At 45.7% G+C, this 23025-nt stretch overlaps 1 pseudogene; it reads right to left on the bottom strand.

Annotated features, from left to right (window-relative positions):
- The window catches only part of LOC119321660, a 78592-nt pseudogene extending 56564 nt beyond the window's left edge, over positions 1-22028 (bottom strand).
- Positions 22029-23025: the final 997 nt, after the last annotated feature.

Raw genomic sequence — 23025 nt, 5'->3', positions numbered from 1 at the left:
GACGATGTGCTCGATGATGATGATCTTCACCGGGTCATTGTCGATGCAAGGACGCAATGCAAAAGTCAAAAGGAGAAGCTGAATTTCGATGGCATGTTAGAGGACCACAAAAAAGGGTTGTACCCCAATTACGAAGATGGCAACACAAAGCTCGGTACCGTACTGGAATTGCTACAGTGGAAGGCAGAGAATGTTGTGCCTGACAAAGGATTTGAGAAGCTACTGAAAATATTGAAGAAGAAGCTTCCAAAGGATAACGAATTGCCCGACAGTACATACGCAGCAAAGAAGGTCGTATGCCCTCTAGGATTGGAGGTGCAGAAGATACATGCATGCCCTAATGACCGCATCCTCTTCCACGGTGCGTACAAGGGTCTGAACGCATGCCCGGTATGCGGTGCATTACGGTATAAGATCTGACGAGATGACCCTGGTGATGTTGACGGCGAGCCCCCCAGGAAGAGGGTTCCTGCGAAGGTGATGTGGTATGCTCCTATAATACCACGGTTGAAACGTCTGTTCAGAAACGGAGAGCATGCCAAGTTGATGCGATGGCACATTGAGGACCATAAGAAAGACGGGAAGTTGAGAGCACCCGCTGAAGGGTCGCAGTGGAGAAAAATCGAGAGAAAGTACTGGGGTGAGTTTGCAAGTGAGCCAAGGAACGTATGGTTTGCTTTAAGCGCGGATGGCATTAATCATTTCGGGGAGCAGAGCAGCAATCACAGCATCTGGCCCGTGATTCTATGTATGTATAACCTTCCTCCTTGGATGTGCATGAAGCGAAAGTTCATTATGATGCTAGTTCTCATCCAAGGCCCTAAGCAACCCGGCAACGACATTGATGTGTACCTAAGGCCATTAGTTGAAGAACTTTTACAGCTGTGGAATGGAAACGGTGTACGTATGTGGGATGAGCACAAACAGGAGGAATTTAACCTAAAGGCGTTGCTGTTCGTGACCATCAACGATTGGCCCGCTCTCAGTAACCTTTCAGGATAGACAAACAAGGGATACCACGCATGCACGCACTGTTTACTTGACAACGATAGTATATACCTGGCAAGCTGCAGGAAGAATGTGTACCTGGGCCATCATCGATTTCTTCCGACCAACCATCAATGTCGAAAGAAAGGCAAGCATTTCAAAGGCGAGGCAGATCACCGGAAGAAGCCCGCCATGCGTACCGGTGATCACGTACTTGCTATGGTCAATGATTTACACGTAATCTTTGGAAAGGGTCCCGGCGGACTAGCTGTTCCGAATGACGCTGAGAATCACGCACCCATGTGGAAGAAGAAATCTATATTTTGGGACCTACCCTATTGGAAAGACCTAGAGGTCCGCTCTTCGATCGACATGATGCACGTGACGAAGAACCTTTGCGTGAACCTGCTAGGTTTCTTGGGCGTGTATGGGAAGACAAAAGATACACCTGAGGCACGGGAGGACCTGCAATGCTTGCACGAAAAAGAGGGCATGCCTCCGAAGCAGTATGAAGGTCCTACCAGCTACGCTCTTACGAAAGAAGAGAAAGAAATCTTCTTTGAATGCCTGCTCAGTATGAAGGTCCCGACTGGCTTCTCGTCGAATATAAATGGAATAATAAATATGCCAGAGAAAAACTTCCAGAACCTAAAGTCTCATGACTGCCATGTGATTATGACGCAACTGCTTCCGGTTGCATTGAGGGGGCTTCTACCGGAAAACGTCCGATTAGACATTGCGAAGCTATGTGCATTCCTCAATGCAATCTCTCAGAAGGTGATCGATCCAGAAATCATACCAAGGCTAAGGAGTGATGTGGCGCAATGTCTTGTCAGTTTCGAGCTGGTGTTCCCACCATCCTTCTTCAATATCATGACGCACGTCCTAGTTCATCTAGTTGACGAGATTGTCATTCTGGGCCCCGTATTTCTACACAATATGTACCCCTTTGAGAGGTTCATGGGAGTCCTAAAGAAATATGTCCGTAATCGTGCTAGGCTAGAAGGAAGCATCTCCATGTGCCATCAAACACAGGATGTCATCGGCTTTTGTGTTGACGTCATTCCTATCCTTAAGAAGATAGGTCTCCCTAAATCGCGGTATGAGGGGAGACTGACTGGAAAAGGCACGCTTGGAAGGGACTCAATAATATGCAGGGACGAATATTCTTGGTCTCAAGCACACTACACAGTTCTACAGAACTCTACCTTGGTGACCCCGTATGTCGATGAACACAAGAACAGTCTGCGCTCCAAACACCTGGAGCAGTGCGACGACTGGATTACATGTGAACACATCAGGACTTTTAGCAGTTGGTTCGAAGCACGTATCAGAGGTGACAACACTGTTTGTGATGAGCTATACTTGTTGTCCAGGGGACCATCTTTGACTGTATTGATTTGGAAAGGATACGAGATAAATGGAAATACATTTTACACGATTGACCAAGATCAAAAGAGCACCAACCAAAACAGCGGTGTCGGCTTTGATGCAACAACCGAGAGGGGAAATGACACATATTATGGTTACATAGTGGACATATGGGAACTTGACTACGGACACGATTTTAAGGTCCCTTTGTTTAAGTGCAAATGGGTCAATCTGTTAGGAGGCGGGGTACAGGTAGACCCACAATACGGAATGACAACAGTGGATCTGAAAAATCTTGGGTACACTGACGAACCGTTCGTCCTAGACAATGATGTGGCACAGGTTATCTATGTGAAGGACATGTCTACCAGACCGAGAAAGAGAAAAGATAAGGAAGCGAATACATCATACGATGAGCCAAAGCGCCACATAGTTCTTTCAGGAAAAAGGGACATCGTGGGAGTGGAGGACAAGACAGACATGTCTGAAGATTATGAAAAGTTTCATGAAATTCCTCCCTTGAAAGTCAAGGCTGACCCTAGCATCCTGATAAACAATGAAGATTATCCATGGTTACGGCGCAACAAGCAAATGACACAAGCGAAGAAAAAGTGAAGACTTTCTCCTTCAACTATTATGTTGATACCATGCCAACTTTGTAACTGACGAGTATGATACCATTGTCCGTTTTGTACATGCACATGCTATGTGGGTCAATTTATGATACCATGCCAACTTTCAACTTTTTCAGAGTTCATTTGAAATGCTTTAATGTCTTATGGTTCGGCCCTCGTAATAATTAAAAATAGCAACAATAAGTATTTTGTTGTAAGTGGAAACAAAACAAAATAAATAAAGCAAGAAAGAAAACAAAAAAACAAAAAAAGTGTTTTCAAATTTGAAAACTAATGGCACTAACAAAAAGTTTATAATTTTTCTAAAACTAAAAGCAAAAAGAATTAAAAAATAAAGCAAAAAACAAAAGAAAATAAATAATGCAGAAAACAAAACAAAAAACTGGAAAAAAAATAAAATAGCAAAAATAAGTAAAGAAAAAAAATGCCTCCTACTGGGCCCCCACGGCCTGAATACGACTAGAAACCCTACTATGGGCCAGGATTCAGGCCCGCAGTAGGCCCAGAAGGCCCATCAGGCAAAGCAAAGCAAGTAGGCCCGAAAGCCTGCGGTGGAGAGGAGCTCGAGAGGGGTGTGGCAGTGGGGCTTATAAACCACTGCACGCCCCTCTCAACTAGCAAGGTGGGATCAAACTTTGGCCCCGACGCGGGCAGCACAGCAGACTTTGGTCCCGTTGGTGGCACCAACCGGGACTAAAGGGGGGGCATTGGTACCGGTTTGTGGCACTAACCGGTACCAAAGGCCGCCGCTTCCCGCCCTCTGGGCTGCCGAAAAAGAGGCCTTTGGTCCCGGTTGGTGGCACTAACCGGGACTAAAGGGTGCATTAGTCCCGGTTGGTTTCACGAACCGGGACCAATGGCTTTGCTATATAAGCAAACACTTTGCAAAAAGTCAGAATCTCATCGCCAGTTGCCCCCGACGACGCCGACCCTCCTCGACGCAGCTAGGCTGCTCCACCTCGTTGCCGCCGCCGCTGCCGCCAAGGTTGTCGCCTCCCCGAGCCCGCGCCGTCCTCGTCGCCGGCCTCCCCGAGCCTGCGCCGTCCTCGTCACTGGCCTCCCGGAGCCCGCGCCCCGTCCCGCCCCCGCGCGCCGCCCCGAGCCCCTGCCACGTCCCGCCCCCGCGCGCCGGCGCCCTCGCTGCCCCCACCTTCGCCATCGTCATCTAGCCGCCCCCGCTGTGATCCGCCGCGCCGCACCAGCTCTGTTTTTTTTCATTTTTATTATTTAATTTTTTTGTTCATATATATATAATGTATATGTGTATGTATGTGGCTATGTGTATGTAGATGTTCAAAATGTATAAAAAAATTGTTCAGAGCATGTTTTTGTTCATATGTGTATTAATGTTTTCATTTTTGCAAAAGATAGATTTTTAGAAAAGCTAGGTTTTTTTCTGTTCATAGATTTTTTTAGTGATATTAATTATTGTAGAATATGCCAATGTTTGTATATTCATATGAACAATGCATTAGGCAAAGAAGAGGAGAAGAAGAAAGGAATAGAGGAGAAGAAGAAAAATAGAAATTTTCTATTTTTCTTCTTCTCCTCTATTCCTTTCTTCTCCTCCTCTTTTTTTTTTCTTCCTTCTTCCTCTTTTCTTCCTTTTCCTCATTTTCCTTTCTCGACGGAGAAGAAGAAAAAGAAGAGTAGTAGAAGAAGAAAGGAATAGAGGAGAAAGAAGAAACTTCAACACGAGGGGGGGGGGTACCGATACGCCCTCTCCGATAACATTATTTTCCCATGTATATGTATGTCGCGTCGTTGTCGATATAACCCCCTCGAGATAACTTCGACATGAGGTCAGCGGTCGATATATATACCCCCTCTCGACCGTGATAACTTATACAATGGCAGCACCCCCCTCGGCCCTCTCGCTCGACCAAAACTCTCAAAGACACTCAAACCCTAGAGAGAAAACGATGTTGGTCTCCTACGTGCCCCTACCCGACAAATTAACTCTCTCGAGGCCACCCAAATTTACCAAGTTAAAAGAGCGTTGTCGTCGAGGCCACCCCAAACCCTTGAAGCGTTGTGTCGAGGCGACCCCAAACCCTAGAGAAGCAGCGTCGAGGCCACTAACATGATTCCTTATTGTGATTAGCTAGCTAGTTCTACGTTTGCCACTAATATATATATATATATATATATATATATATATATATATATATATATATATATATATATCGATCCATCTGTACCATGTTTGAATAATAATTGACATGTTGTAAATATTTGCAGAAACTATGGAGAACTCCCGAGACGAAGAAGCAGAAGCGATGTTGGGGCACATAATCGCACAAGGAAGTGATGAAGTTGCGTCATTTCTCAACGACACCGATGGTCAGGAACGACTGGGTGAAGAAGAGGGCTATGTTCATGATGGCTTCGACCCATTAACGCCGGTACAAGAAGAGGACTATGTTCATGATGGCTTCGGTGACACAATGGAGGTACAAGAAGGAGACCGTGCTGACTGCTCCGGTGACCGAATCGAGTCCGGCCAAGTATATATATATATTAGTTAAGCCCGTGCTGACTAGCTAGTTAATTGATGCATCCATTGTTTTGGTATATGTACACATATTAATTACTCTCGTCTTTCTTCCTTATAATTTCTAGCCCTCTGGATCGAGCACAACTTCGGTAAGGAGACGAGGCCCGAAAAAAAAGTTGATCTCGGATGAAAAGTTTGAGATCATAGAAATCGCGCCCGACAGCGAACCGATTGAACCCATCCAGACAAGGAAGGCATTTTCTGCTCAGTGCGGGGTTCTTGTTAGGGACAAGATCCCGATCAGCATCCATCAATGGTATAAGCCTAAGGAGGAAGACCCTGAGGTGTCTTATGTCAATGATATGCAGAAAGAAGATCTTTGGACTGAGCTAAAGGCAAATTTCACCCTACCGCGAGAGGAGGATCCGGAGAAGCCAGTTAAAGAGAAATTAATCAAGTCTTGTGCTCTTAAGAAGATGGCAACCCTAATGAGGAGGTGGAGAAAAGAGTTGAACCAGTTTGTCGAGAAAGAAAAGACACCAGAATTCATCAGCAAATATGAGAAGATCAAAGATCACTGGCCCGCATTTGTGGCCCACAAGAAATCGAAAAAGAGTAAGAAGATGTCGGTGACAAACAAGAAAAATGCTGCGAAGAAGAAGCTTCACCATCGCACGGGGTCAGGTGGCTACCTCAAAGCCCGGCCTAAGTGGTCCAAGGCTGAGCATGATCTGCTTGAAAAAGGGATCGAACCAGAGACAATGTACTGGCCAGACCGTTGCCGGACTTGGTTCTTCAGGGCTGGCGGAACCTTGGACCCTGTAACAGGGAAGTGCCAGTGGACGGACGAGCAACTGCAAATACCAGTCAAGAACCTTCGACACTATATCGATGCAGTGCAGCGAGGGATGTTCCTTCCAAACAGGGAGAAGGACGAGCTCACAATGGCCCTTGGGAATCCTGAGCACCCTGGACGGACACGAGGCACGCCAGGCTCCATTCCGTGGAAGGTTGGTTTTCCGGATGCAGGGGGTTACAAAACCCACGAGAGGAGGAAGAAACTGGAGCAGGACCAAATGCATCCACTACACGAAAGGGTAATGGGGCTAGAGGAACGAGAAGCAGCAGATCGCAGCAAATGACCTGCTGAAGCTTCCCCCGAAGCTACCCGGCCATCTCAGCGGAGAAGCAGCGTGGCTTCCACCGAGCTGCTTCAGCCGGAGCATGTCTTGACGGCTCCTGCTAGCTATCCCGTGGATGGTATCACAGAGTCTGAAAATTGCCACATTATGGCGCGATGGATGAATTTGAAGGTCAAGGCGGCTGTTGGCCAAGTTTATCCTAGTGGACCCGGTACAACTTATCACTGCCAGCCGATTCCAGAAGGATATGCTAAGGTGATGGTGGATGAAATAACGGAGGGATTTGAGGACCTCCTGCTTGACCACCCTACCGTTGAAGGGGAGACTAGGCTGGGTTGTGCTCTGAAAACTCCATGCCTATGGCGGAAGGAGCTCATCAACCTTCCGAACTGGACGCCTCCGCCTCCTCCCCCTCTGGCGAGTCAGCACACTCCGCCTCCTCCACCGCCTCCTCCTTCGGCGAGTGACGATCAGGGCACGCGTGGCGGCACTCCGCCTATTTCTCCGGCGCGTGGCGGCACTCCGCCTGTGCCGGCGCGCCCGAGCAGCCAGCCTCCTCCTTCTCCGCCTCATCAGCAAGGGTGGAAGAGACCCGCCGCCGCTCCGGCTGCTCCGGCGCGTCATAGTCCTTCTCCTCCGCCTCACAAAAAGCAAGCAAAGAAGACATCCGCTCCGTCTGCTCTGCCGGTGTCTAGCAGTACAGCCAAAGGCGGGAGGAAATACAGATTCAGTCCTTGTCTGAAGACTCCAGAGAAGTTACCGTACGAGAGGACCGAGGAGGAAAACGTGAAGATCGCGCAGACCGAAGTGGATGACTGGTTTGCAGGGTTGAAAGCAAAGAGACATCCACCTCCGGAGGAGAAGGTAGATCCGGTGAAAGTGAAGCGCACTCTGGCTGCCCTGAGGAAACCGGCAAAGTCTCCGCCGAGAACCAACTATGAGCGCATTACTGAACAGACATATCTCCAAGCGGAGCGGTCGGGAAGTACTGTCAGACATCAAAGAGCAAAAGAACGAGCAGCTGCGAAAAAATTGACCAGCTCGGCAAACAACCAAACCAATCGTGCCCCCCGCTCAATGTGTCTAGCGGCAACGTCGTCGCTAATGTTCCGGGGATGGTGGCCGGTTATGGCAATCCACAAGATTACCTGCCTGACGATGCACTTCCTGAATTCATGAAGGTGGAAGAACACAGATACGAGTACGGGAAGCCTCTCGTCAAAGATGAAAAATCTCTAACAACGATGATGCGAAGATTCCATACTTGGTACATGAAAACCTGCAGAGAGTCTGGGGGGACGAATAGTTTGTATCTGCACATTAAAGAGGAGCACGACCTCGTTGGAACTGATCTGTTGTGTGTTCCATTTGAGGAGTTCTTTGCGTTCTTCAGTCAAAAGGCCCTCGATAAATTAACGGTCTTTTGCTACTGTCTGTAAGTACTATTTCTGTCATTAAGTCTCTATATATAGCTTGGCTTTCATTGCATGTATTTATAATTAATTATCCTCAATATATTATGCAGATTGAAGATCGTTGAGTGCAAAAAAATGAAATCTATGATATTGGGTTCATTAACACAAATATCATAGATGTATTTCTGGTTGAAAAGCACGTCGAAGAGGCCGAGGACAACTTGCTACAATCGTTGATCAAAATTCAAAACAAAGATACCATACTCTTTCCTTACAACACCAAGTGAGTGTTACTGATCGTTTGCATATTCGGTTTCCCTTATTACTCGAGTGAGGTTATAGTAATGTAATTGATCAGTTATGCATGCGTGCGCAGGTACCACTGTATTCTTCTGGAGATTAAGCTTGAGCGTGGACTAGCAACCGTCTTAGACTCGAGACGGAAAGATCCCAGCACCTATGCGGACATGACTGAAATGCTCAGCAAGTAAGTTCAATCGATCATTATCGCACCATAGCGGCAACTTTTTGTTCTTTTCATGATATCACAAGTAATAATAATTATTTTCTTTGTCTTGCAGGGTTTGGAAACAGTTCACCGCAGTAGCTCCGGGACTGCCGAAGGAGCTGCGATATATATACCCGAAAGTAAGTACTACTGGCTAGCTAGTTGTGTGCATCTCCCGTTGATTCTATAGCTATAATTTCATCAATGCCATTTATAATGCTTCATTATCAGTTTGATTGACCTCTATTTATCGTAAAGTGCTTGTGGCAGGAACAAGGGAATGATTTCTGTGGATACTACGTGTGCGGGTTCATCTACAACGCGACTTTGAAAAATAAGCGGGGCTACTCTCAAAGACAATATGAAGTGCGTAAGCAATTAATAATATTCACAATTTCATTTTATTACACCATCATTTCTGTTGAGTTTCATTCATATATATATATATATATATATATATATATATATATATATATGTGTGTGTGTGTGTGTGTGTGTGTGTGTGTGTGTGTGTGTGTGTGTATTAATTAACCCCCTTCTTCAAATTAGACGTGGCAGATGCGGAATGAACTCCTAGAACTAGATCGCATGAAAGCAATTCAAGAGTAATTGGCGGGATTCTTTCTTGACCACGTCATCAATAAAGCCAGAGAATACCATGTGGAACTTGATTTCAAATGCTAGGGGACTGTAATTGAGAGATCTTATATATTGTACATGCTGTATGTAGCCAGTAGCGCCGGACGTACATGATACGAAAACTTGTTGTTCGACCAATCTGTCGGAGAAGGAGAGGTCGATCGATCATTTCTCTCGGTATGCATGACGAACTTCTGTATTCGATGGTTCCCTTCATTTTCTTACTAGCTAGCGTGTCGAGGGCTATATGTATATAGTACGTAGCGTCGACCAAGCACACGGACATAAGAGAGGACACTACTCTCTATTAATTAGCTAGCTAACACAATATATGAAACACCTAAATTAACCCCCATAAACCCCCAACCACCACCCCCTTTCAAAAAAACAAAAACCCCAGCCACTGGAATGCTGACGCGTGGATGCCTTTTGGTCCCGGTTGGTGCTACCAACCGGGACCAAAGGCCCCCCTGCCTGGGCTCGGCGCACCGGCCACGTGGAGGACCAATTCTAAAGGGGGGAGGTATTACTAACGACCCACTAGTCCCGGTTCATGAACCAGGACTAAAGGCCCTTACGAACCGGGACTAATAGGTATTTTTCTACTAGTGCATGTAGTTAGTCATATAATTGTACGAAGTTGTAGATATGCAATGAGTTTTTCAAAATATAAGTTAACCATCGTATTTGCATGTACATCATCAATCCAAGTTGGAGCTATACATAGAAGACCATATCAAATAATATCATCAGAAAATAGCCCATCGGAAGTAATCGATATTTCGTACGACCAATCCATACTTTATTTCATAACCAAACAAGTCTGCATATACAACGCATCATTTATTTGCACACCATAGAAAATAAATCTAGACAGGCAAAAACAGAACCCTGAGTAGTCATGAGACTCACCAAACCTGCTACAAAGAAAACAGATAATCAACAAGTTGTCCATAGCAGTCAATCAGAATTGCAAAATGGTTAGACATAATTTTTGACACAAATCTAAATATGAGTCCCATTTACAGACATACATAATCACTGCCTTCCATCAGTAGCAAGATCTGAACAAAAAGAAAAACTGCAGATGGCAGAAAAGAATTGGGGTGTTCAGTTGCTCACCTTGTTACAAACTTCAGATGGAGGAACAAGAGTGGGGTGCTCAGTTGCTCACCGTGTTTTGTTGGCTCACATCACGTAGATCAGTAGATGGGGATCAGCCGCAGGCCTGGGACGATGACAGTGGGTCAGAAGGTTATTATAGGGTCGCTGACAGATTGATGGCGTGAGGAATTCCCATCGACCATCTATAAACGGAGTGAGCAACCGAGGGTTGACGAGGAGCTCCATTAAGTAGAATCGTCATCGTTTTCGAAGCCGCTCCTAGCTTCTACAGGCTGGTCGGCTTGACGATCTAGGATGTGGCCATCGCGCAATCAATCCCCAGTTCCCCACTATGACGTGATAGGCAGTCTGTTTGCTGGAGTAATACGAGCGAGGAGAGCACCAGAAGATGAAGATATATGTACATGCAAGAATCGAAGCAGCTGCAGATCAGGGAAAAGAAACGCACGCCTTAATAATTAGTCAATGCTCCCAGGAACTGATAACTGATTGCCTCCTTTAATCCCATCGAGGCAGTTTCCCTCCTGTACAGTCGAACGTCGCTTGGTCTCTACCGGCGTCGGCGTGCGGGCCGGGTGGCTCGAACAACTCGGCATCCGTGACTGGGATAGCCGTGCCACCCGCATCGCCTATGCACGCCTCCAGGTCGTGAGAGAGGAGCGCCGCAGAACAAATCAGTGCGGCTACTGAATCGATGGGCTTTGTCCGCGAGCAGGCCCAGTTAACCACAATACACCGATTTTTCCACCAGAGTAGCCAGCCGCAGGACAGCTAAGCCCACTTAGCAATTGATAGCGGGGTGAGGCAGCGATCAGACGGCCACAAATGGTCAGGACACGAGATCCAACGGCCAAAACTTCTAAAGGCGTGAGAGGGCTCGCTTTAGGCTCGGTTATACTGTCCTTAATGTTACTTTTATATCATTTGCCCAACAGTAATTTGTTTACATTGCCACTACCTGCTTTCGAGAGGGATGACCCTAGTGAACCTATGTCCTCCAGGTCCATTCTCATTAAATCCTTGTGTTTAAACGATTGCTCTTGTATTCACTCTCCATTATTTTTACCGCTCCACTATATTATTACCATCCACTATTTGTTTTTAACATTGCAAATAGCAAGACGAGGTGATTGACAACCCCCTTGTCAAATTGGTTCAAGGATTTATTGTGTTCATGTGCAAGTGTTGCTTATCTTGTTAGCTTGTAGACTTCTACTGGTTCAATTAAACATAGGTTTTTAACTGAGGGAAATAATTTTTGTTGTTGTGCTACAACACCCTTCCTCTGCGGGGAAATCCAATAACTCTTACGGGGCATACACCCAGCCCTGCACGTACACCCAGTCGAGCACCCACCAGCCGGATTGGGCCAACGGCTAGCAGGAATAGGAGCAAGAGAAGGACGGGGACGATGACCTTGATCCGGATGAATTTAAGGTCGATCCAAAAAAGAAGGGTAGAGCGGAAAAGCTTCAACGTGAGGGAGGATGAGTTATTGTGTGATGCGTGGTTGGCCTCTAACATTGATCCGATCCATGGTATGGAGCAAAAGGGCTGAAAGTTTTGGACAACATTCATACTTGTTTCCATGAACACAAGCATTTCAAGCCTACATCGATGAACTCATCCGCAACCGTCGGATGAAGTCTCTCAACTATTGATGGTGTACATCATCCAAGAGGAGGTGTCAAAGTATTGCTGCCAGTTGTGGCAACTTATGGGAGGGTGGCCAAGTGCACAAATCTCCGAGCAAGTAAGTTGTTAATAAGTGTTGATCATTTCGTTGGATATGCATTATTGCGTTGCTTTGGAAACTACTGCAGGAATGCCCAGCAGTGGCGGGTGTCAAAAGGGCAGTAGTGGCGAGCCCGGCTCCCAGGGGCGCCCGCCACTGCTCTAATGGCATCAGTGGCGGGCGCGCGCCTCCCATTGGTAGAGTCTCATCAGTGGCAGCCACTATGACTACTCCCTTTCAACAACCAATACACACTATAGCATACAAATAACCACATTACAGTGTACAACTAACGTAAGCGATCATAGACAACACATTTAACATAACAATAATCTAAACTTCATACAAATTGATGTACGCATTAAAGTACAACAACTCACGTCGCATAATTGGTACGTACACATACATACAGGACCTCATGATAACAACAATACCATAATGACAATGAGCTGAATAAAAATAACCAAATTCTTTACTCGTCCACTTGTCCGCACGATCTTGCATACTTCGTAGTTGATTTTCTCTTTGCGAACGTATTTTACATAATGATCCTTAGCTACTTTGTAGACGTAGTTGGCATAATGACCCTCAACTTCCTTTTTAGTCTTATATCCTTTATAGCAGCTATTCTTGTAACTGTCCACTTGTTCCTTGCATATCTCTCATGAATCATAAATTAAATTCCAGGATTTCACCCGGTGTACACCACATACCTGTCCCATTTCATCTACGTAAATAAATAAACAAGCTAACAAGTCAATTTTATAGTTATCCAATCACATAGAGCAAAGTCACATTATAATCTTCATAGTATCATAGACGATACAAATGGCAACATTGCGTAGTTCATTAGTAGTTCGGAAGCAAAAGTTTAGCTCCATCATAGCAACATAGAAATTAAGTTCACATGCACCGATCATATAAATCACATGAAGGTGGTGCACTAGTTGTTCAGAAGTAAAAGTTCAGCTCCACCATGAGCTATCCTCGCCTTGCACCATCTTCGTGACCTCGGCTTGGGTGGTCCTCGCAGCTTCGATGGGTGCTCGTGCACTCTCGGCGGCTCCTTGCGAACTCTCAACGGCTGCTCTAGCGCCCTCAGCGGATACTCTAGCATTCTCGTAATATGCCTGAGCACTCTCTGTGGTTGCTCGAGCACTCTCGGCATAGGTGAGTAGGATCTCCATGTACTGAGCCACCCTCGGGGCGATGTTTACGGCAGTATGAATTCCGTGTATGGGTCTAGGAGTCCTAGCAAGGCGTCTTGACATCTCCATCTAAATGGCATTAAACAATTTGATATTTAGATAAAACATTTAGATGTCTTTGTAAGAAGCTTGTCCCTAAAAAGGTAATAAAATTACGAAAAAATAGCATAACTTTTGATAGAAATTAGGCATATTGAGTGCCAGAGATTAAGCAAAACGGAACTTAATACATGCTTCGTAAAAACATTGGCACTCACAATGAATACCCCGACATCATGAAAAATAATTTAATATACGTTCATCCATATGTAGTACATTTTGTGTAGCACACACATTCAATTTCGAGACATTTACTTATGAAGATTCAATGGTACATCATACAACAAATTTTAGCTACACTAATAAAATATTGTACTATATTTTTATCCATATGTAGTACGTTATAACTACACTAATAAAATCACCATTAACAGAGAGAAGGGAGGTGTGCTTACCGGGCCGGAGTCGGACGGCGGGTTGGACAAGGCCGAGGTCAATGGCGGAGGCGTCGATGGACCACGTGTTCGACGAAAACAAGGATGACGTTGGATGCGGAGAATGGCACGGGTGACGGTCACGGGGAACTAGTTCGAGGTAGCGTTGCACGGCGACACCGACAAACTTCGAGGTGGGGACAGACAGCGCAGGCGGCAGGGAATATTGGCTCCTCGACGCCATTCGAGGCGGCGGACGACAACCTCGCCGGTGGCGACGAACAACGCCACGACCCCGGCGACGGCGAGACACAGGGGAGAAAGGTGGGGAATGAGATGTAACTGTTGTGGGTGAGGGGATATGGTGGATAAGGTCATGTATAGCAGTGACGGGCACAGGGCAGAGTGCGCCACCGCAGTATATGCGCAGTAGGTGGCAATGCGACCAAATATAGCTGTGGCGGGCGACAACAAGAACCCACCACCCGCGCTCTGAAAAGATTTGAAAATGTTTGGCACGCGTGTACCCAAATATAGCTGTGGCGGGTACTAGCAGCTGCCTGCCACAGCTGTGGAAGGTAACTATAGCAGGCGCGCAACCTCGCGTGCCACAGCTGCTTGTCAGCCGTGAAGGAATCAGAAATCGCATAGATGTAGCATGTCTTCAGCCAGGCCCGCCACTGTTACTTGTGTAGCCGTGGCGAGCGATTTTTAGCACCCGCTGCTATTTGTTGTAGAAAATAGCTTTGGCGGGTGCCACGCCTCACCCACCAATCATTTGGATTCACCTATAAGCCCTTTTGAAGTAGTGGGATGGCCGGATATGCATTGTTGTGTTGCTTTGGATGGCCGGATGTGCATTGTTGTGTTGCTTTGGATGGCGAATATGCATTGTCGTATTGATTATTTGGCCGGGTAAGCATTGTTGTGTTGATCATATTGCCGGATATGCAACTTGTTGACAATGTTTTACTTTGTAGCATTCCCATATGTGCAATGTTCTCTTCAAGTTGGAGAAGCTAAATGTGCAACCAACAGGTGCAACCAAAGTGGAATCTGTTATTGGTTGAAGTTAAATGTGCAACCAAAGTGGAATCTATACATTGCCAACTCCGCCAAGGCCACCAACATGGGTACCGAGGAAGAAACGGGTGACCCAACCGAGCCACCAAAAGATCCACCCAAGAAGATTACGAGAGGGTTCTAGGGAAAATAGTGGTACGAGGAGAGGGCGAAGCAAGAAGGGTGGTGGCCAAAGATGATTGAGAGGTTCGATAATATCTTGGAAAAGATAGAGGACTATATGCCAAGCACTCCAACATAAGGGAGGCATCTAAGACTGAGAGGATTAACATGTTGATGGCGGCGACCGAGAAGAAGGTCAAACTTTAAGAGAAGTCATGCTCGAAGAGAAGAAGGTCGAGATCGCAACCACTTCAGAGGATGCAAAGATGTTGATGATGAAGATGGAGGAGGTAGATAAAGATGCAAGGATGATCATGCCAACCGTCCATCTTAAGATGTTGAAGCGCACGAAGGATCAGCTGCAAAGGGCGGAGAAGGAGGCGGCAGCGGTAGAGTGAGCGTGGAGGCTCGGATTGCCGGTCCAACACAGTAGGAAATGCATTTTTTTTGCGCGGACTGCTGAACTGATATTCTTTTGTGATTTAGCATGTAAAAACAAGGCATACTTGTTTCTATTTGGTTGTGATCGGGTGCTATGTGATCTGGTGCACGCTATGTGATTGGGAGCATTTGAATTTTAAATTGACTGGAGCTAGGAGCAGGACGGACATTTAGGGGACATCTTTGGAAGGCCCGCTGCTGCATCACTGCTCGTGCACTGGTCCTCACCGGTCCGCGAACGAATACGGTGTCCGATTTGGAGATCGGTGTTTGAGATACCTAACCAATCCACTTTCTCCATTGTAAGGCGAGCTATCTCAGTTCGCTTCCACCTTAGGTAGTTAAACTAGAGGTGGCGAGATCAACTCCCTACAACAATAACTATTTTTGTCTGTAGCTGCCAAGTAAGAGTGCTTCTGGGCAAAGCTTGTGTGCTCTTCTTGGTATATGCACGCGCGCGCGTGTGTGTTGAGTCTTCCCTTAGTGCAAGTGATCTTGTGTGAGACAAAAGAGGGAGAGAGTTGTGCGAGGCAGCTCGTGGGGAAGAAGTAGAGCGGCGCTGCAAGGAGGCGGCGCCAACAATTGGCATCAGAGCCTTGTTGATTCGAGGAGATGGTGGCCGGGGGGCGGACTCCATGTGAGGGGGACATCGGTGGCGCAAGGTGGACGCCGTTGGCGGCGTGATGCTGCTAGCGGCTGGTGCGTGTCTCCATCATTGTCGAGCTGCATCACAAGCGATGGAGAGAGGTGTGCTGCCCGGTAAGTTGTGACACCGGCGGCAAGGAGGTGATGGCCATGGAGCGGAGGCCATTTCCACGAGGAGTTCCATGTCCGAGTCGGCGACATGGTGCGTCATCGTCAGCAGCATAGAGGCGAGTCACCGGCGACAAACATGTAGGCGAGTCACCTGTGAGTTACGGCACCGGTGACAAACATGCGGCAGCGAGCGTGCCACGACAGTGCGCTGGTGGTGAAGGCACACAAGGTGCGGCTCTCGTTGAAGCCAACCGCGATGATATCGACATGACAAGATGCTATTGGCGGACGTCTAGGCGTTACACCGACGACATCGACGACCATGGGCCTCAAGAGACGAATAAGGGACAACAAAGTTAAGGAGGTGATTGTTACAATTAACCTTGTTGCATAGGTGATTAATTCGTTTTGAGTTGAGTCAAGCGTGTTGGTTAGATGCATGCGTCAAAGCTCCGCGAGTCCGACGGACAAGTTGCGTGCAGGTGGAGATGGAACAAGAATCACAAGCGTTAGTTGTGGCATGCGCCAGTTTAGCACATGGACAACACATAAACCATTCATCCATTTATTTGCCTCAGCTGCAATCAGAAAAGTATGCACATCATTAATGAACTGGGGAAAGCATCGGTCATCGTACATTCATTGTCGGCTCATCTTCATTACATAACACCGAAAAAACCAAATTAATACAAGTTCATACACACTTATTCTCATAAAACAACATACAAACTCTCTAGCTAAAGCATTTAAATGCAACAACAAATGCGATCAAGATCACAACTAAGGTAACAATTGATCCAACAACATAGTGATACCAAGCCTCACTATTAATGGCATATTTTCTAATCTTTCTAATCTTCAAACACACTGCATCCATCTTGATCTTGTGATCATCGACGACATCGACAACATGCTACTCCAATTCCATCTTCTCATCCTCAATTCTTTTCAATTTTTTCTTCAAGTAATTGTTTTGTTTTTCAACTAAATTTAACCTCTCGACAAGAGGGTCGGTTGGAATTTCCGGTTCACATACCTCCTAGATAAAAATATCTATGTCAACTTGATGGGCATAGTTTGTCATAAATACAAAATGCAACAAATACTTATAAAAGAGAATATACCACATCCGAATCATAAACCGGATGAGGACCGACGGGGACGGATATCAAAACCATGCCACTATGTATAACAAACAACGTAAGGGCAAGAAAATTATATAAGTAACTATCTAAATCACACAAACATGATTTTTTTTATAAAAATGATAAGAACAAGAGGCTCATCAAGGTGGTGTCGGCGACAGGACGGTGCGGGCGATCGACGGTGGTTTTGACGGGGACGGGAAGGCACTAACTAAACCACACCTACACATGGAAACTAAGAAGTAAATTTGAGCTCAAATTGCATATAAATCAAATAAACTCCCGCATATAAATACTCCCAAACTAAAACCCACAAATCAATATACTTATAGAGCATTGCAAGAGCTAATATAGCAATAAGAGATGAAAGGACAAAGTTGCTAAACTTTGTGAACACTTAGGTTGATGGGGTGCCTTCAAATCTTGACAATTTTTTGCCAAATTGGAGGATGAGCTCGAGTAAGAGGGGAAGAACAGAGAGGAGAGGAACGGGGAAGAACAGAGAAATCGGGCTCGACGAAGGGTTTATATAGGAGCATCTTTAGTCCCAGTTCGTGACACAAACCGAGACTAAAGGTGAGCCTCTAGTATCGGTTCGTGACACGAACCAGGACTAAAGGGGCTCATGGGGCCCCAGCCTGAGACCAGCCTGCCACCATCCCTTTAGTCCCGGTTTGTGTCACAAACCGGTACTAGAGATTCAACACGAACCGAGACTAATGATTCCCGCCCCCCTAGCCATTGGAACTGGCACTAATGGTCACATTAGTACCAGTCCGTTTACAAATCGGGACTAACGTGGCTCACGTAAAGTAGTTTTTCTACTAGTGGATGGACGGGGCGGCGGCCGGGGACGGACGGGGAGGCGGCCGGGAGCGAGCGATGAAGATTCTGATGGCAGTTGGACTCCCATCAATGGTCTTTCGCGTATACAGGGTGTACTTGGGTTGCATCCGAAATCCTTATTTTCACGGGTTCGGCGGGGATGTTTTCCACGCCTCTTAAAAAAAATTACACGTTGAAGTCGTTTAAGGGTTTTATTCGGGTCTTTTTTTCGCCTTAAACTGTAAACCGGCGATTATTTTACAGTTTCGTGCATTTTAACGGGTCTGCCAGAGATGCTCTTAGGTTGGCAACAACCACGAGGCTGGTGACTCCAACGAGATGGCCATCCCGATATTCGGCGACGAGCAGTAAGAGTATGAATAAAGTACCGTAGTTTGCTCTTTTCTTTCGAATGTAGTCATTTATATATCATTTTTTATCTATGAATGAACTGCCTATTATTCTCATGCCCGCTTTGGTCGAACATTTCACATATGTTTATCTGTTTAACATAAATCCCTTGTATGTATACCATTAGCATCTCGCGCCCCATGGCTTCTCGGCCAGAGAGGAAACGAGGGCTCGGATTCGTTTGCTCGCTCGCGTGCCTTGACAACTCGAACAAAGCGAGCTCAGGGAGGATAACATATCGAGGTAGGTGGTTGACGATACCTAGCTAGCAGCTTGTTTGGCTCGAAGAATGGATGTACCGATGGACTGGATCGACCTGGTCCGGTCTAGCCAAGCAAACTACCGATCGGGAGGGGTGAAACTGTCCGGTAATATCTACCCCGTGTGCCTGAAACACATCCATACCTCTATAAGCTCCGACAGTTTGATGGCCCATTGCCATCGGGGCCGCCGCTTCTCCTCCACAGAGCCGCTGCTTCGCCAGGTTCTGCCTCCCCATGGATGCCATCACCTGTGCTCAGTATCCTGGATTCTCGCATGAGAGTCTCCTTTCAGAATCTACAAAATATTGCCGATTTGGAATCACAATGAAGCTATCAGAGCCAACGGATGGGAACCCCACGGGGTGTATTCTTCACTAGCTTGGAAAACAGTTGCGAGTTGCAGCTTACATATGACATGAAGAGAATAATTGCACTAGTGGCTTTTCAGCTTTGAAGGTATGAAACACTTCAACAACAATCAGATGTATATATAGTTGTGATTCTGCAAAACAATCTTAATATACTACTTTAGTTAGTTTCTGGGCAGTGTTGATTTGCTCTCATGTGAATCGATCTTAACATTGTATTTTCACTATCTTAGGAATTAAACAATGATGAAGATTGTGCCAAATAACTATTTAAACAACTACATATGCCTTAACTGCATATCAATAAATCGCGAGGTGCAACTTACAGAGTACATCCAGAAAACCATCACCAGGTATCTTCACCTTTAAAAGTCATAAATACTACTCTCTCTTCAGTCTTGAATGCCATTCCAAACACACTTCCAAAGTACAAATAACACATGATACAAAAGCAGAAATATAAATGCTAAATTCCTTCTACCCATTAGCCTTCACATTGGGCCAGATAAGATGGATGCTCGGGATGGGGCTGAGTATGTGGATGGGTTATCTTGAACAAACATGATTGAATTTGCATCAAAAGTTTCTATGCGCTCTGCGCCTTCCAATACCTTGATCACAGTTGACATGGAAGGCCTTCGGGCACAATCATTTTGTAGGCACCACACGGCAAGCTTCATCATTCGAATTATTTTTTCCTCATGTGAGACCATTTCATCACTGTGCTTGTCGATCAGATCAATTAACTGATTTGTTTGTTCTTTTTCTCGCAATAGATTTATGAGATGGACACTGTCCTCGGGCTGAGAGTCGTCGATGTTTTTTCTTCCACTTATTATTTCCATTATAACAACTCCAAAGCTGTAGACATCGACTTTTTCGGTGATCGACGATGTCAACCATTCAGGTGCCAAATATCCAGTGTTCCTCTCATCACGGTCACTACCTTGCTTTGATCCCTATTTATTAACTTACAAAGTCCGAAATCAGCCACTTTGGCATTGAAGTTGTCATCCAATAGAATATTTTGTGGTTTGATGTCCAAATGGGCAATTTTTCGCCTACAGTCCTCATGAAGATAGCATAGGCCCTTGGCAATATCTAGAATGATCCTACACCGGGTGTACCAGTCAAGGGGGTTATTTTCATGTTCGTAATAGATCCACCTATCAAGCGACCCTCTTGACACATATTCATATACCATAAGCCGCTCAGACTTCTCTGCACAAAAGACAACCAACTTGACAAGATTGATGTGTTCAATGGTGCCAATGGTCTCGACCTCAGCCAAGAATTCTTTCTTTCCTTGTGTCGAACCTTCCAAACGTTTTACTGCAACTCTGACTTCACCTAATTTGCCTTCAAAAACCGATCCGAACCCACCTTCTCCGAGCTTCCTATTGAACCCTTCAGTGCATTCTCTCAACATTTCGAAAGAAAATCTCATTGGCATTCCAGGCAATTGATCAGAATCAAATTCTTCATCTTTCTCTTCATACTTTCTCCTCCTTCGTAGATAAATAACAACAACAATAACAAGCAACACAAGAGTAGTAACAGCTCCAAGTGTAGCACCGAAAATCACCTTCTTTTTGTTCTCATTTGAGGGGCTAAGATGTGCCTTCTCTCTGTTTCCGTTAGAGGGGCTAAGTTGCACCTTGAGGTAAGCAGAGGAGTTGTAACCAGCATTTTGAGGTTCTATTGAATGCAAGGAGAATATCTTCGTCACCCACACACATTTTAGACCAGTGGACAAAACGGCCATGCAGGAGCAATTCTTCAAGCAGGTTTCCTTACAGGCATCCATGGTTGTTTCGTTATACGTTACTGCATGAAAGTTTGTGTAGTTTTGATCATTGTAATAAATGTTGGGAATGGTCAAGAGCTGATGGTGTTGTATTTCCTGACAAGAGATGGCAGTTAATGGTATGCAACCAAGGTGTGGCTTGTGTTCATCCACGAGCTTGAAGTAGCTTGAGCTTGAATTTTTCTCAAGTGGACATGTGCATTGCCCCCCTCTGCATATGCCATACTCCCCGCAAACTGTTGGGTAATCACAAGCATCCGTCCCCATGGACCCTAGTATATCATACACCATTGTCCAGCTCTCAGCAGATCTTGACCATTCATACAATCTAAGGTGTCCATCTGAATCTAATCTCATGTACTGTAGTGTGGATTGAGCTACTGGTAATGTGATACTTTCATTCAAAAAATCTTGTCCCAAAATGAAGCTAAGGCTTCCGTTCATTAATGTAGCCTTTGTCGGATAATTTCCTATCTTGGCTATTGGAATCTGCATGTTGTACTGAAAGTAGATTTGTGGTGGTGTGGATTCAGCATAAGCAAACAACCCATCTCGTTGTACAGTGATATACATATTTGTTGCAGATATATTTGTAGTGAGCCTCGTACCTTCCACAAGTGACTGTCCAGCGAGTATTGCGTCAGTAGGATAATCAAATGATTGCCACACTGTTGAATTCTTCTGATCAAACAAGAGCAGATTGCTGGTCTCGGTGATCTTCATGCCATCTACACCTCGGCCTGTAATGTTGCTTGACCAGATGTGGGTACCATCAGCATCACGAAGGACCAAGTTTCCATCTGCGGTAAACTCAAGGGTGGCATTCTCCCTGACAGGGCGAGCCCTGTTGGCGATCCAGACGATCTGCCGATTGTAAATGCCGACCATGGTGTTGGTGAAATCACCAATTGATACCGCAAAGACGAACTTGTCGCACAGGAACATGGACGAGACACAATAGAACCCTGCGGCAACGTAGAGTTCGAAGTCGGAGTGATCTTGGAGTTGTGCTATGCTTAGGATGTTGCGGCTGTAGTTGCGGTTGTCGAAGAAATCGTCTCTGTTGATCCAAATCATCGAGCGTTTGGCCATGGAATGATAGTCCAAGGCCTTCACCACGGAGAGCAGCGCAGTGCCGCAGCCGCAAGCACGAGGAAGAAGAGAATGGCAGGACCCATGGTACGTACGTGCTTCAATGGAAACTGCATTTGATTAAGAAGAATCGGTTAGCACGAGGACGAGGATGAAACCGCAGCAAGAAACTGGAGCCGAGCTTGCCGAGTAGAAACAAGATGACACCGTCATCGCACCTGACAGCCGACGGCGAAGACGTGATTGCAGGTGCAGGAGAGATGGCCGGACTTGGAGTAGCTCTGGGATTTTTGGAGGTGGGATAGTCTGGCTCCGTCCAACGCGCGGTTGCGCATGTGGTCTACCGATCTCCCCTTGTTTGACTTTGACAAGTTCGAACTACCGATCTTGTTAGACATGTAAGAATGATGTGCTGCATTAAAAAAAATTATTTAGTATATCTCCTTGCTTGAAAGTCAGAACTATCAATCTCCCCTTAGACATGGAAGCACATCGTTGCAAACAAGAAAAGAAAAGGCAAAAAAAATAAAATACATGGAAGCACATAATGTGCTGCATTCAACACAAATATTTAGTACTCCCTCCGTTCCTAAATATTTGTCTTTCTACATATTTCAACAAGTGACTACATACGGAGCAAAATGAGTGAATCTACACTTTAAAATATGTCTATATACATCCGTATGCGGTAGTTCATTTGAAATCTCTAGAAAGACTTGTATTTAAGAACGGAGGGAGTATCTCCTTGCTTGACAAGTCTATACCTCAAGAAACTTCACATGGCTCAGCCGTGGGTATCTCTGAACTCCCTTCCAGCCATTTATGGGGTGACTATGCACTTACAGTGTCTCTAACTGATCCCTACAAAACTTTAGGGAAGTAAAATTTCACCTTTTCTCCTCTAAACCGCACGTAACCCATACCTTATAATGGTCAGAAGAGTAAATTTTATCCTCCACGGCCGCCTCGACTCCTAAATATACTCGGTCGCCCATCC

This window comes from Triticum dicoccoides, chromosome 6B (assembly GCF_002162155.2).
Source record: "Triticum dicoccoides isolate Atlit2015 ecotype Zavitan chromosome 6B, WEW_v2.0, whole genome shotgun sequence".
In the NCBI taxonomy this organism is placed as follows: Eukaryota; Viridiplantae; Streptophyta; class Magnoliopsida; order Poales; family Poaceae; genus Triticum; species Triticum dicoccoides.
This window is presented reverse-complemented; position numbering and strand designations above follow the sequence as displayed.